At 38.3% G+C, this 12,227-nt stretch overlaps 2 protein-coding genes across 3 annotated transcripts in view; one reads left to right on the forward strand and one right to left on the reverse strand.

Moving 5' to 3' along the window:
* Window positions 1–8,392, reverse strand: part of LOC124595481 (protein brunelleschi) — a 249,419-nt gene extending 241,027 nt beyond the window's left edge. The window contains exon 1 of one of the 2 annotated variants that reach the window (XM_047134241.1): window positions 8,140–8,392. The gene's annotated coding sequence lies outside the window, so the exon portion shown is untranslated. Of the gene's footprint in view, window positions 1–8,135 lie in introns of both variants that reach the window. The other variant, XM_047134242.1, reaches the window with a different exon arrangement.
* A 68-nt stretch (window positions 8,393–8,460) lies between these two features.
* Window positions 8,461–12,227, forward strand: part of LOC124595482 (LIM and senescent cell antigen-like-containing domain protein 1) — a 76,561-nt gene continuing 72,794 nt past the window's right edge. The window contains exon 1 of the mRNA XM_047134243.1: window positions 8,461–8,554. The gene's annotated coding sequence lies outside the window, so the exon portion shown is untranslated. The remainder of the gene's footprint in view (window positions 8,555–12,227) is intronic.

Consider the following 12,227-nt stretch of genomic DNA (forward strand, 5'->3'; position numbering starts at 1 on the left):
CTTGGCGTATAACACAATCTCATCAGGAACAAACAACATTCAAATAAAATTTCTGAATGCGAAATGGCTGTGTAATCTTTTGTTATCTACAGGATGTAGATGATGTTACTCAAACCTACTTTATGAAGATATGCTAAAATACTAATTATTTGCATATCAAGTATGTTGCACACTTTATGCCAATTTAACATTTGTTGTATGCAACCTCCACGGTATTGCAATGTTAATTGCCAGCAGTGTAACAAGGAAGAATAAATGAACTAAAATGAATCTGCAGTAGCATTTCATCTCTGCTAGAGAAAAATTGTGTAAACACCACTAATACATGTGAAATTCTTAGTAATGAAAATGTGTAAAAAATAAAGCAATTTCAACTTCTCCATCATTTTTTCCCTAAGTCTAATCAATTTATGGAGTGTAGCCATGTACGGAACTGAAACATGGATGATAAATGGTTTGGACAAGATGAGAATAGAAGCTTTCAAAATGTGGTGCTACAGAAGAATGCTAAAGATTAGGTGGGTAGATCACATAACTAATGAGGAGGTATTGAATAGAATTGGGGAGAAGAGAAGTTTGTGGCACAACTTGACTAGAAGAACGGATCAGTTGGTAGGACATGTGCTGAGGAATTAAGGGATCACCAATTTAGTACTGGAGGGCAGCGTGGAGGGTAAAAATCGTAGAGGGAGACCAAGAGATTAATACACTAAGCAGATTCAGAAGGATGTAGGTTGCAGTAGGTACTGGGAGATGAAGATGCTTGCACAGGATAGATTAGCATGGAGAGCTGCATAAAACTAGTCTCTGGACTGAAGACCACAACAACAATCAATTTATACAGTAGCTTCAAAGATGTTCGTTAATGATCAGAATAAATTTTACATTTGTCATATTCAGTTTGTGTTGGTGGTGATAAGACTCAAGAGGCATGAGTTTTGACTGATGATGATCTTTAAATATTCAGCACAGGACAAGGCAGATCACTTGTGTAACTCAGCAGCTGCTAGCAGCCCAAATCCACGGCATAAAGCAAATGTAACAGAATTAGGATATAATGTTTAAGTGTGCAGTGCAGTCAAAGAGTTAAAAAAATTAATAGTGAATACATGACTGTTGAAAATGGAGTACCTAAGGAAATCCCTTTCTTTAAACTGTCAGTCTTTAATAAAACAGAGGTCATCATGTGAATAAAATACCTTACAAAGGCCTCAATATAATAAAATTAAGAAGAATATGATGCTACTCAGCATGTTCAGGGGTCACTGAGTCGCAGACAAGCATAGTGAAAAAGGATACTGAATATATTCGGCCATCAGGTTAAGGTCTTCATCAGATGTAGAAAACACATACACTTTCACACAAGCACAACTAATACACAGATGGCCACTGTTGTCTCTCGGCATTCAGGCCCGACTGTGACTTTCATAAGCTATATGTTCAGTATTTGCCAATTAATGATCAGCTCTAACCTTAGTGTAAAACACTGATTTAGATCACATGCATTTCTAAAAGGCAATCCTTTGATGATTAAACAATAGTTTGGCACACAGGTGTCTGTAGAGATGAATACACCTTACATACTTAGGCCATAAGGAGTCCCCCAAGAGCATCAAGTGGTTTCTCACCAATCACGGCACTGAGGATGGGAATAGTTTCAGTCTTTAAACCATTGTTGCTTGCAATAGCAATTTATCCTTTGTCTATGTATGAAGAAGACCGCTGATTGCTTGCTGACTGTACATTTAGTTTTTACATGGTAGGGCAATTGTAGTGGACTCTGTAGAAAACCATATTGTACTTGATCTACTGGGCCACACAGACCAGTAGAAAAGTAAAGCACTATTGCTGCACTAGAAAAGGTGTGAAATTTCAAGGCCAAAAATAAGTCTTGACCAGCAATAGGGATCTTTTCATACTCATTGAAGGGCAACACTTTGCCACATGCGGTCATAGAGCTACGCATTCATAAGTCCAGTTGGCATGGACACACAATAATGTGACAAACTGAAGAGATAAGAAGTGCCTTGATTCAGTACTACCCTGCATACGTCAATTCTACCAGGCAGTTTAAGGGTAGTATTGAAAGATTTCCCACATTCATCTAACCATATACTCACCCTGGATTACATTTCAGAAACAATCAAAAAAATGTTGCTGTCAAAACACATTTCGTACATCTTTAGTTATGACAATCAACATTAAAAAATAAAAAGCAAGAAAGTAATGAAATGAAGCCATTAATGTGAGTAGATGTGAAGTTTTGTGAGCAGAGTGTCATAGGTATTATTAAAGCAGACCAAGCGTATTTATAGTCCATTCTTTTTTCTCCATTTTGAGGAGATTAATGAGGAATTTTTTGTTGGTTATTTTTGTTACCGGTATATCCTACAAGATTTTCTCAATCATTCAGATTTTTTTATACTTCAAATTTTTAATTTTCAGTGTCAAGCTAGCATTTTTTAGAAGATTAATATTTTTTGTGAATATTTTCAAGTCATGAAATATAACTAACTGAATACCTCGTATTTAATCAGACGAGGATATAATTTCAGATCACTGAATCAGAAATGTGGCATTCATATTCAGGTTATTAATATATAAAGCTGTTCTTTGCAGACACAACCATAATATGCTTATTCATGTATCAAAGTAATGTACATTGAAAGTAGAAAATTAACATTTACTGATCATTTGAGATAGAATTCACCTTTGTCTGCTTCCAAACTAATTTAGTTCATGGAGCACAAAACCTTATCAAACTCACCAAATCAGTTATATCAAAGTGGCAATTTACAGTCTTGCTCCTTCTTGGATAAACTTCAGAGACTACTCCAGGTGGTATTACGTACCACGAAAATGTTTTCCCTCCACAAGTTAGCCTGTCATACAGATAAAATTAATAAGAACAAAAAGGAATTTGTTCATGGAGAGCATACTGTGACTAGGTGTTGAGTCTAGAGCTGCAGATGATGCTGAATCCAGTTTGCAAGTGTAGAAAGAGCAATTATATGCTTAATGGTGTGCTTCCAACTGTTCTGCCAAGTAGTTTCCATTTTATGCATCTAGAAGCATTAATTGATTGAGCTGAGAAAACTTGAGAGATAAAACTACATGTTTTGCTACTAGTGGAGCAAATACTTCCAACTGCCTACAATAAGAGCTATCCTGTAGCACTGGAACTTCAGTGTTAGTAAAAAATAATCACTAGTTACATGTCCACCATTATCAGTACTATATCTCTCGTGCCATTCTATATAATTCCATTTTATTTTACAACAGTTCCTTACTTAGAGTATCCAACTTCTTCCCAATATCCTCCTCATGGTCACATACACAACTATATCTTAGTGGAGCTGTTTAGGGTGCTCAGAAACTTGTGCAGCAATATCTTCTTAACATTTATGCAAAATTTTGACCTGATCAACTGGAAGGGTTGGGAGTGTCTTCAAAAGTAAAAATTAGAAACAACTCATAGATACTGCCAATTCCCAAAATACAGAGCAGTACTTGTTAATGTACACCCAAGTCTACATACGTACTCAGCAAGCCATCATACGGAGCATGGGGGGAAGCACATACCACTACCAGTAACTTCCTTTCCTAATCCACTTGTAAATAGAGTAAAGGGAAAAACGACTGCCTAAGTGCCTCTGTACAAGCCCTAATTTCTCTTATCTTATGTTCATGGTCCTTATGCAAAATGCATTATGGTGGCAGTCGAATGGTCGACTGAAGCATCCAATCCCACCCATCGGCTTTGACCCGTGACGTAAGGCTGTTGTGTGTGATGTCATGACGGCGCGGAGTTTGGTTTGTGAGTGTGGCATGTTTATAGGTGTCATTTTGTTGCGGTTCGTGGTGCCCTCTGGTGGTATGTTTAGGGGTTTCGTGTTGTGTGGTGTATTGGGTTCAGTTTGGCATTACTGATTCTAGTGGCTGGTTCTGGTTGTGGCTGTGTTTGGAGCGGAATTGATTTCAAGGAGTTAACGATTTAGTGTTTTTGCGCGAAAGTTATTGTAGTGCTGTTCACTGTAAGTCATGTGTTAATTTGAGTAAATTAATTTGTTGTTGCTCTTGTTAGGTATGGATATGACCGATAAAATAAATAGTGTGCCACTCCATGCTATGATGGGCGTGACTCAGTTGGAGCTGATCAAATTTCTACAGCTTTTTGGTCGATTGCAGAGGTGGTTAAGTGAGCTGTCTGTTGGAATGAAATGACATTGGAAACGGTTCTGGCGTCTCGGACCAAGAACGGTGCCGTTGGGCTAACATACGGCACTCCATACATCGTGGTTCCTGGTTCGAGAAGTCTAGGTTGGGCATGCAAGAGATTGTGTTGTTGACGTATTACTTTTGTTGTAGATCCTCTCAAAGTTTTTGCGTGCATGAGACTGGCGTGAGTCAGAGGAGTGTGCTTGACTGGTTTATGTTTTGCTGTGAAGTATGTTCTGAGTTTATTGAGAACATGGGTAAGTTGGGTGGGCCTGGGGTTGTGGTGGAGGTGGACGAGTCGCAGTAAGTATGGGAGGGGTAAGTCTGTAGTTGGTCTCTGGGTGTGGGGGGCTGTTGTACCGGAGGGGTGGGTGTTTGGAATGTGATTTTAGGGTTGTGGAGGGGCGGTCTAAGGTGGTATTAGTGGGGTTAATTGAGGAGTTTATAGAACAAGGTTCCACTATAGTTTCCTATGTTTTTTCTTCTTATAGGTGGTTGGGTGAGAGGGGGTACAATCATTTAGTTGTTAACCATGGTGTAGAGTTTAAAAATTATGAGACGGGGGCTTGTACGAATACTATAGAGGGGATGTGGGGGGGCTGTTAAATCAGTTCTTGGGAGGGTGACAAGGCGCTCTTCTAAGTTTCAGTTTCATTTAGATGAGTACTGATGGCGGAAGAGCGTCCCTGAGCGCTATTGTCTTCTTCGGGTGTTTTTTAAGGACTATTAGTAAGATGTACAGGCCGAAGGTGGTTAGTTAGGGTGGTTTGGGTGGGCGGGTGGGTGGGTTGCTGCAGTTTGGGGGAAGGGGCGGGGGGGGGGGGGTTAGTTGTTTTCTTGGTACTGTTTGTGAAGAGAGTGGGGGGGGGGGGGAGGAGAAGAGTGTTGGTTTGTGATTTAGTTGTGCAGGATCTACTTTGTTGCAGTTTTTGTCGAGTTGTAGTGTGTGATCGAGATTTTTTATTTTGCGTTTGGTTTTTGTTTACGAGTATTTTATTTTGGGGCGAAGGAGGGGGGGGGGGGGGGTGTTGGTTAGGGGCTAAGTTGTTATTTTTCTTGTTCTTAGCGTATTTGTTGTGTGCTGGGGTCAAGGGAAGTGTTCCATTACAATGTGTGGTTGTGGCTGTGGTTGTGGGTGTTCCAGTAATGGGAGTTGCTTTTGAGCTATATAGGTCAAGGGAAGTGTTCGATTCCAATCTGTGATTGTGGCTGTGGGTATTCTGGTATCGGGAGTTGCTGTTCAGCTATATCGGTCAAGGGCAATGTTTGATTACAATTTGTGGGATCGGGAGATGCTGTTGAGCTATATAGGTTAAGGGAAGTGTCCGATTCCAGAGGATATTGTGTTTAGTTCAATTTGGGGAGTTTTGTTTTGTTGGTTTTTCGTCGTTTTGTGTGGTTTGATATGGTGGTGTGTGTCTAAATTTGTTTATATTTACTTTGTCCCCACCACAAAACCCCCAATTTGCCACGCTTGTTACGTTAGTGTCATTAGGTTTTTTGTGGAATGTGTGTGTGTGTGTGTGTGTGTGTGTGTGTGTGTGTGTGTTGGTTTTTCGATGGATTTTCGTGTTTGTTGTCATTTTTATGTAATGAAGTCATAGGCGCCATATTGGAGTCATGGTGTACGGTCGTTTAAGCCATATTTGTGATGTGATGGGTCAAAGCAGATGTGTGGAATCGAATGCTTCTGTATTTCCGATTGCTCTACAGACAGCTTCAGTTGCTGGTTCTATAAATTTCTTCAACAGCACTCCTTGAAAAGAATGTTGTTTTACCTCCAGATATTCCCATTAGAGTTCGAAAAGCATCCCAGTAATACTTGTGTGTTGATCAGAGCTATTGGTAACAAACCCAGCAGCTCCTCATCTCTGTATTGATGGCTGGAGACAACGATGTTGTTACAGGTTGTCTGCAAATTTTTCACATTCATAACCTTATGTTCACAAAATAGTAATACTTTTTTCAAAAGCACAATAAACAGATACAGATCCAGGCAAACTACTACAAAGGATGGAAAAAAATCTTGTAATGAAAAGCTACAAACGTTGGTCTAGTGTTCTCTCACAGGTAGTAAATATGGTCTATTGTACGTGTGTATTTCATGAGAGAAGAACCACGGCATTCAAATGAGTGCCAGAAGCTTGGGATGTAATAGAGGATAGTACGAACCTCTCAATTTGGGCAAGTTACAGTACATCACAACAAGAACTGTTCTCGCCAAACACTGAATGCCATTCTTCAATTGTATCCATACAACATTCTTCAACAACAAAGAGGAATCATTTCTGAAAAAAATCGACCAATCCTAATGGGCTGTTCCTAAGAGCCAGCAAAACCCAGATAGTCATACTGGTTGTCCTTTTTACTGTGCTTGCACATAGATGACTGTCACCTGCATCCAATAAAAACTGAACTCTATAATTTGAGTGATTACCAAAACCACAAAAGTTCCAAATATCTGAAATGTTTCGTATAAGCAAACACTCTGCGACAGAGTGAAAATTTCATTCTGTTCCACCTATCTGTATGAGGAATGTCTCACTGCAAAATATTACAACAAGCTGTTCCTTTCGCCAACACAAAAACTACAAGATAAACTTCATGCCTATAAACACATAGATGACTTGCTGATTGCTCTTTGAATAATCAAGCATTCACACGAGACTGATTACTAAAAATCAGAACAGCAATATGGCCTAAACATCTTAAAACAAACACAGAACACTTTGTTGTTGTGCAGTGAAAGTTAACCAGAATGAAACCACTGGACCAACCATGAGCAAATTAAAAGTTAAAGCTGTCAACCTCAAAGCTGGTTCAAACTTCACGATGCTTTGCTTGGCATGGTCATATCAGAGGAAAGCTCTTACCTTCCTATAATTTTGAACTGCTTCACTAAGGCACTTTTAGGGAGACTTGCAACCTTTTTTTAATTGGCATCTAGCAAATAAACATTTTAGGCATCAAAATGACCAACTTAACATGCATCACATACTACGTAACATCTTAGCATTTTTTTTTTTTTTTCCGTAGATATGCAGCTCCCTGCCAGACATGAAGCATGTAGTAATTGACAGAAAAATCTCCCAGGACTGAAAAGATTTGCAACGCAAACTTCGATTATCTGAGCCTGTGAACAACACTAAGAAAAGCAAACAAACACCACACCACATGTAATAAAGATCAACTAGGCCTAATATTTATCTAAATCTTTAACGCAACTTTACATTCGAATAGGCCTATGTATTTGTAAGTTAAAGAGGGGATCCGGGATGAAGGTAACATGCTGCCGGTGGGTAGCAGAGTATTGGGTAGCTGTATGTACCGTATACAGAATCCGAAAAAGTTGTAGATTTGAATTTGTTACGCGTACCATCCTTACACATTGAGCTGCTAATGAATATCCAGAGTCTCAAAACTAAGTCGTCGTTGCCTGCCTGTTAAACTCATGTTGTCAGTCAGGTAATGATGTCATTTGTGTTTCGGACGCAATACTTGCGTAAGTCTCAAAACATCGGACACGGATAACAACATGCCGTAACTAGCGGCAGGAAGTATCCCTTTACACCTACAACACTCTTGTACGAATTGATGAAATAAACCTGTGACAAGCACTATGTCGAAGTATGACATCCTATAGAATAAAACATGATTACTACGAGTAGAACACGTATCTTTCACTCATTTTTAATGTTTTTAAACAACGATGTCTTAGGTCATTCCATAAACATGTGAGCGTAAACAGCTTCAGCGAGAAAATAAACAATCAATGGGAGCAACTCTTCACTCCATTTGATACACACAATAACATTAACGGTGACGAACAGCTGGTCACATTCTTACATGTGATACTGTTCTTTTAGATTTTCTTGAGAAAATAAATAAATAAATAAATAAATACACGGTACACTTACATACCAATACTTCAAATAGCAGTACAGCAGCTGCTCATTATTTAATTTCCCGCTTGTGATTCAAAGTACTAAGGAAACTGAAAGCCAAAAATTGACGACTATGTTGCTAATCATCGGAAGGAAAATTTTTCTCATTGACTAAGTGTATGAACAATACGAATTGTATTCCGCTGTTGCGCCCCTCATATCACTCTCATCCTGACGATGTCTGTCACAGCTGTTATTTACCCTACAAGAGCACACCCTCCGCGGGTCTCAAAGATCTTCTACCTCAGTCATAACAACGATCTCAAAGATTACCGAAACCTGCAAAGATTTTAGCGTTTAGCATTCACGTATCCAAATATGGGAAAGGTTGAGGATAGGTGGGCTGCGATTGTGACTAGAGAGGCGTGGCAGTGAGTTGTTGTCAAACTAAGGTAAAGCTATTTGTGTTAGAAGTGCAAAGAGCTATGACAGTCTAATTTCTCTAGCATACCTGGAAGTTGTTCACTGATTTTGGTAGACATGAAGGGTTTTATATAGCGCATTCTTGAATCAGAGTGTTTTCTTCATAATTGTGCCCCAATCTCGGTTATTAGAACGTTTACGCATCTGCTCTTGTACAGCTATCGAACGAACAGACTAAGACACTTATAAATTGCAGTTCGAGGCTGTTACAGTTCAACATATAAGTACAAATAGGTGTACGTATTGTATTGTACTGTTGTATACATAGAACAAATTTTGCTACTTTTTTTTGTGGGACATCTTTTTGACACATTAAAGAGTAGAGGTTGAACAGTGTTTCTCCAGTTTCTGTAACTAGTAAAATTTATCACGTAGATTGCTTGCAAGGAGTCGTTTACTGTGCCCCAACTAATGACTAGACGGTTACCTTGATAATTGTTTGTTTAGTGGTTGTAAGTTTTGTAGAAACCAATACGTGACAATTTAGCCACAGCATCGACAGCAGTAGGCCTGCTGCATTCTACAGATTCAGTCCAAGTAACAGTAATGAGGAATCAAGTACATCTTCATACTTCGCTTTAATACGTACGTGTTAGAAAAAAAGAATGTTTTCGGCTTAGACCAAAATTATGGTCTGTTCGAGAAGCAAGATATACTGAGTAACTGATGAGACCAAATGTGAGATGGGCAAAAAGTATGAGTGAGTCATGAACCAGACTAGTCCATGCAACTAGTCATAAATTTTTCACGTGCGTGATATACTTTGACAATCAATATATTTTAAACAAGCTGAGTTTTCGTGTCTGGCCGTTTTATATATATACCTCCAATGCCGGGTGTGATTAGAGTAATCACTGGCAAACTATCTATCTGGTACCAGTTATCCACATACACAAAATGTGTGCTTGATTCCCAGATTTACATTTGTTTGTAAAAAAAAAAAAAAAAAAATTTGCAGCTGTGAAATCTTTCAGGGGAAAGATATAATAAAAATTATATGATATTTACCCATACTTTAGAGTACAATTGTATTGAAATTGGCGAAGTGCTTAACTATACCCATCTGCAGTGAGAGGGGGGAGAGGATTGAAAAAGTGCATTACATGTATTTTGAACAAAGTATCAGTCCTCTGTCAAGTAACCAATTTTTGTATTCCTCATTGCTGTAGAAGTGGTTGGATCTAACAATGTTCCAGCTGTTTCTACTGCTTTGCTTTAGAAGGCAATGCATTAAATTTATTTTTCTTATGCTCAGGAAAAGTGCAATACTTGTTACCTAAATGTCATAGCTGTACATTTATTTGCCATAAGTAGGTTGTCAGTTGTTGTCCATATCTTGCGCTCTCTTAGTTACTTCAATGTTCCATAGATCAAAATATATGCATATTCTAGTTATCTACAGTTTTGAAGTTGACTACTTATTTCTGTTCAAGAATTCCACTATATTTCAGAAGGCTTTGTTAAACAAACAACCTGACTTTACATTTGAAAATGCTTCTGCTATATGTCAGATCTTTTATTTCAATGGACAGATTTTCAGAGGTTTTTGGACATGTATTTCATTACTTTCTGTGACAGAGTTAAATTTGCTGGAAGAAAATACAGATCATTTTTTTTCTTCTTCATCTGCATGTACAGCTACGCTCTGCAAGCCCCTGTGAGGTCCATGGCAGATGGTACATCCATTGTCTTTAGGGTTTCTTCACGTTCCATTCACATGTGGAGTGTGGGAATGCCTCTATATGTGCAGTAATTACTCAAACCTTATCTTTACAATTCACAAGTGAGCAATATATAGGAGATTGTAGAAAATTCCTAGAGTTATCATTTAAAGCCAGTTCTTGAAACTTTGTTAGTAGACTTTCTCAGGATAGTTTACGTCTATCTTCAAGAGTCTTCCACTTCAGTTCCTTGGTATCTCTGTGACACACTACCATGGTTTAAACAAGATTGTGATATATTTATGACTATCTCTGTTACTTCCAAACTGTGATGGATTGTTGGTATCAAATTTCAACAGTGACTAAATGTACTTTCACACAGTGGTTAACATTCACATTTGCTGTAACAGGTGCCTGCAAGATGTACATCTGCGAATCCCTCATTTAAATCTGCTTTCGGTTCTTTCCTTTCTGCAACATACACTTTTTTCCATAAGTAAGAAGTCGCCCAGATTATTATCCTGTGAGATATCGGTGAATGAAAATATATTAACATTTCAGTTGTCACATTAACTGTTTTCACCGATCTAATATATATAGTTTCTCCACGTAAAATTTTTATCAGTATGTGCATGCAAGAACTTGGAATTTTCTACTCTGGTTATTTCTTTTTAATGTACAACATTATTTTGGTGTGGACTATTGCTCACAGTAAAAAATTGTATGAACTGTTTCTGTTTCTAAATGTAAATGCATTTTGGTTGGATTTGAAGTTCATTTTAAAGGACTTCCAGAAAAATTACCCGTAACTCATCTATATACACATGCAGTGGATAAATCAGGGCATTTCATACCATCCATCAGCTTTGACCAATGACGCCGTACCACGCTCCAAAATGCAACTCTCACATGATTTCAGAATGGCTACCAGTGTTAATAATGCTCTCATGGTGCCCAGATATAATCACAAAGTACAGAATGTGTAAATCTCCCTAATAAATATTGAAACTAATGGCACAACCGTGGGGTTTTTCAAAACCTACAACAATATGAGAATCGAAAACTTGAGTTGTGATGTATGTTTCAACTTGAAAGACCGATACCAGTAAACAAATCCTAAAAGAATCGCAAAATGAAACTAGAGATGAATTGTGGGAAAAAAAAGGCATTGACAGTAAAAGTACTGCAAAACCAAAACTCGCTTGTATAACTTACATTGAAAACCCAACTTCATCAAAGTAAGCAAAATAAACTCCATGAAAGCCACCACTCACAGTCTGAGATAATTACCAGCAACTAACAGCACAACTGAAAAAGAAAATTGATAAATAATCACACTAAACACCAATTCCAGTGTACAAGAAACATACAATTGTGCCCATAACACACACACACACACACACACACACACACACACACACACACACACACCATAAAAACATACATACTGACCAAAGATAGCACACTCACAAATCTAGTGTTAGCAAAAACAATAAGTCATTCACACGTCTCTCAAACAAGCAGCTTAGACTTCCCAAATGAGGAATTTCTCCAGATAGAATGACAGATGTTATGCCATATACACAGGCCCCTGGTCTGAGATGCAGCAACTTTGGTCAGTCTCATCCTTCTCCACAAACATAAGACTATACATACTCAGCAATTGAACCAAATAACTGGAGGAATTAAATTGTGTTCAATGTGTCGTCCACCATTATGACATGCACAGATGTGCCTGTAAACTTCTTTGCAACATCCATGACTAACAAAAAACAAATCAAAAAATTAAATCTCCAAATGCAAATAACACACCACAATGCTAATTCTCATCAAAATAACTCTTTACCACCACCACCACCACCACCACCACCACAAACAGCACTCACTCAAGGAGTCCAGTATCACTTAACACTCACTGGTTATCTAGAAATTAGCATTCAACAGTAGAGTGCACCACCATGTACTTGCAATAAGCCCTCTG

This window comes from Schistocerca americana, chromosome 2, assembly GCF_021461395.2.
Source record: "Schistocerca americana isolate TAMUIC-IGC-003095 chromosome 2, iqSchAmer2.1, whole genome shotgun sequence".
In the NCBI taxonomy this organism is placed as follows: domain Eukaryota; kingdom Metazoa; phylum Arthropoda; class Insecta; order Orthoptera; family Acrididae; genus Schistocerca; species Schistocerca americana.